Raw genomic sequence first — 4,019 nt, 5'->3', positions numbered from 1 at the left:
GCTCAGCCTCGGCTCCCTGGTGCACTGCAGGCAGGAGCCGCGGGGTGGGGGTCCTCTGGGGCCTTGAGGGGCCGTGCGGCCCTGGCCCCAGGCGCAACTGCACTTTGGAGGGGCGGGGGCTTCCGGGAAGGCCCGTGTGGCGCTCGCTCCCTCCCCTGGAGATCCCCGACACCTTCCCGTCCAGCGCCCCCCGACCCTCCTGTCCCTCGGTCCTTATACCCATTTCACAGATGGGGGAGCTGAGGCCCAGCGGGGGAAATGAGCCTGCTGCCAGCAGGCGGGGCCGGGGCAGGTCTTAGGACCAAGGCTTGGCACCACTTTTGCCTGGGGCTCACCGACGGAGCCCCTCCCTGCGCGCACGCACTGCTCAGAGCGGACGTGCAGAACGCGCCAGCACCCATTCTCGGTGAGGCATCCGGGATGCCAGCTGCCAAAACCAGGGAGCCTCCCAACAGGAAGTGCAAGGAGGCGGTTGGGCGCCGGTCCAGGGACGGCCCTCCCACCCAGAGAGCCAGCGACTGGGAGCCGTGCGGCCCAGCCAGGAGAGACCGCCTTTCCCACGGCCTAGCCTGCTCCCGACGCCTGTGGCCTAGCCCCCACCCCGTGACCTAGCCTCCCCCGCCGCGGCCTAGCCACCCCTCCGTGTGGCCTACCCCCACCCCGCAACCTAGCCCCCCCGCCACGGCCTGGCCACCCTTCCCTGTGGCCTACACCCCCACCCCAGCGGCCTAGCCCTCCCTCCCCTGCATGGCCTAGCCCCCCCTGCCCCGCAGCCTAGCTGCCCCGCCCCCGCCCCGCGGCCTAGCCCCCTGCGGCCCTTTCCTTCCTAATGGAAGCCACTGTCGCCCCAGGTGTTAGGCCCTGTGCAGGGAGCGGAGGTCCCTCTGGTCTCAGGGCTCTCACTGGCCCTGAAGCCGGTGCCCGGAGGGCCTACCGGGCCTGGTTACAGCAAGTGCTTCCTACACAGCGTCACCTGGGCCTAGTGGAAATGCAGATTCCCGGCCCCGCTCCTATGATCAGATCACTGTGGGGTGGGGGGGGGGGAGTGTTAACCCCCCACCCCTGTAAGTGAGACATGGCTTTCCTGGGGGCCCAGAAAGGCTGCCCGGAGTAGGAGGGGCAGAAACAAGCGGGGAGCTGGTTGTACAGTCAGAGGGAAGAGGCAGGCCAGGGCGGGAGCAGCGGGTGTGAATGTCAGGTGGCGGGGGTGGGGGGAGCCCAGGAGGACAGGGCCGCCCACGGGGAATTCCCTCTGAGCAAAACCCCACACACTGGCTCTAGGGAGGGGCACAGATGTCTGCACGTCTCAGGAGAGCGCAGGCTCCTCCGGCCCCGCACCTGCACCCCTGCCCAACACCCAGCAGAAGAGGCAGGTGGGGAGCCCACCAGGACGCGGATGCAGGGATGCGGGGATGCGCGGGTGCACTGCCCCCCCCCACTGGGCCACATGGAGCTGCGTCCCCATCCATGTGTGTGCCAGCTGGTCCTCAGAGCTGGGAGGGGCTCTGCCGGTCCTTCCGGTGGGAACAAGCTGCCTCCTGCTCACCGAGGATGCCCCTCCAGTGGCCCCCCTTCGTGGTCCGGCAGCTCTGGGGGCACCTGCCCCAGGCCCCCCAGGTGCACAGCGGCCTGGACCAGGTCCACGAGGCTCTCAGTGCGGGCGGTGGTCTTACTGCTGTGTGGAAGCCAAATGCTCTTTCCAAAAACTTTCCCGCCGGTTCTGCGTCCCGCGAACACAGCAGCAGCAGCAGGGGTCCCAGGAGATCCTGCCCGCACAGTCTCCGCATTTTAGGGGAATCACCATTCAGACATCCGGAGGCTTGCGTTGAATTCTGGATTCTCAGCCGGTCTCTGTTTTTACCGCGGGCTGTGCCGGTCCTTCCTGGAGAACTGCCCCCCGCCCCAGGCGACCAGCAGCCCAGCCGTGTGACAGACCCAGAGACCCCTCAGGAAAGGTCAGGGCACTGGCGGCCCACGTGAGGACGGCCGCGCTCACGGCACATTCCAGGCCCAGGTGCCGGCTGGCGTCCGCGTGACGACCACGTGAGCATGGGCGACAAGTTTACAAAACACACCTACAGGGGTGACTTCAGGGGCCAGGACACAGCCGCTCCGGCTCCCACCTTGCGGTGGGGGAAACTGAGGCACGGGCTTAGCTCGGGCTCTGTGGCCGGCACCGCAGACGGGCCCGACTGCGCTGCAAAGGCTGGAGGTCTGCGGCCAGGTGCCGGCGAGACGGCAGGTCCCTGCGGTGTGCCCATGCGGGAAAGAGCGAGTCCTGGTCCCACGGGGGCCCCACCTCTGTGACCACTCTAACCACCCAGATGCCATCCCGCGGGAGGCGGGGCTTCCCACGAGGACCCCGGCGTTCGGTGCAAACACACAGGAGCGTGGGCCACAGGCCAGACTCAGACCTCAGCTGCACCTTGCCCTCTCCGCCCACTTTCCTGGGAGCAGGTTGGGGGCTTAGGGAGCTCTGGGGGGCTCGTCACCCCAAGGAGTAATCACAGTGTATCGTTCTGGCCCCGTTTCGCACTTTACAAATACAAACACAAACTCATTTGGATCCTCTAGATGTCGTGAAGGGAGGGATGTGGTCGCGCCTGCTTTCCGGAAGAGGAGGCCGAGGCTCAGGGCAGGGCAGTGAGTTCCGCGGGCGAGGGGCCTGGGAGCGAAACCCAGGCAGCCACGCTCTGAGAGTGAGCTCGACTCCTGTGCTCTCCCTGTGTCCCAGTGGGTGTGGATGTGGGGGGGGGGGCACCTGATGCTGGGCCCAAAGATGGTGAGCAGACATTCCTCCACGGCTCTGGGGACCGAGCCAGCACCCTCACGAGTGACAGAGCCGGAGCCAGGGCCGGCCGGCTCCTCCCAGCTCCCAGGGCATCCGCAGACCCCTGTGGGTCGCAGCCACTGGCCCCCGCCGGGAATCGGGCCCTTGCTGGCCCAGGTGGCCCTCCCTGAGCCTCCAAAGGGTGGCAGGACCCTGGTGCTTCCGGAGAAATGAGAGAAAAGCAAAGCAGACCGAACCTGGTGCCAGCTGCCCTCTCTCTGGGCAGGACACCGTGACAGGCCGCCCAAAGCTCGTGGCTTAGAGCAGCGATGCCAATCTACTTCTGTCCTGTGTCTGGTCACCGGGGTGCGGCCGAGCGGGTCTCCCCTGGCGGCTGTTGGGACTTGCGGCCAGGTGGCAGCTGGGGCCGAGGGCGAGACCTCGAGAGCCGGGGCACAATGCACCAGTGATGAGACCTCGTCAGGGGGTCGGTGGGCTGGCTCCTGCCACGGTCTCAGGCCACTGAGCCAAGGGAGGGGACGGACCCACCTCTCCTGGGCAATCGAGTGCCGTCTGCATTCCGAGGAAACCACCGTGCCCACCTTGGAAGATCTGACCGGCCATTCAGCTCCAGCATCACGGGGGAAAAACCAGGGCCCCGAGCTTCCCCAAGGCTGTCCCTCCTGGCAGAGGACAGGCCACTTTCCACGTACTCAGGCGACGCCTCATCACCTTTTCTCACAAACCTCCCACCCAGTCCGTGGTCCCGGCTCCACCTTCCAGACACACCCGGATGTGCCCCTCCGCCCTGCCTGGAATGTTCCAGCAGCCCTGACTGGTCCCCTGCACCGCACTGGCCCCGGCCTGTGTTCCCCACGTGGCAGCCACGGGGGCCTGTGGAACGCCCACCAGACCAGGCCCCTGCCCTGACCCCGAATCCTCACAGTGGCCCTGCCCTCACTGTCCCCTTCCCTCCCCGGGCCGCTCCGTCCAGCCTCACCCCAGACCACCAGGCCTGCTCCCGCCTCGCACCTCCTGCGTGCAAAACTCTGTGTCTGACGTCACCCGTGCGGCAACGCCACTCTGAGCGCCCCCCTCCCTGGTCCGTTTATATATTTATAAATTCCCCCTGTGTCTGGCCGGCTGTCTTTCCTCCTACTAGACCACAACGATTCGGCCTGTCTCTTCCGTGCTGTGGCCCCACACCTACAACAGTACCTGGCTCACCCGATGTTTGTCGAGTGAATGT

Source organism: Felis catus, chromosome D3 (genome assembly GCF_018350175.1).
Source record: "Felis catus isolate Fca126 chromosome D3, F.catus_Fca126_mat1.0, whole genome shotgun sequence".
Lineage (NCBI taxonomy): Eukaryota > Metazoa > Chordata > Mammalia > Carnivora > Felidae > Felis > Felis catus.
Note: the sequence above shows the minus strand (reverse complement) of the source record.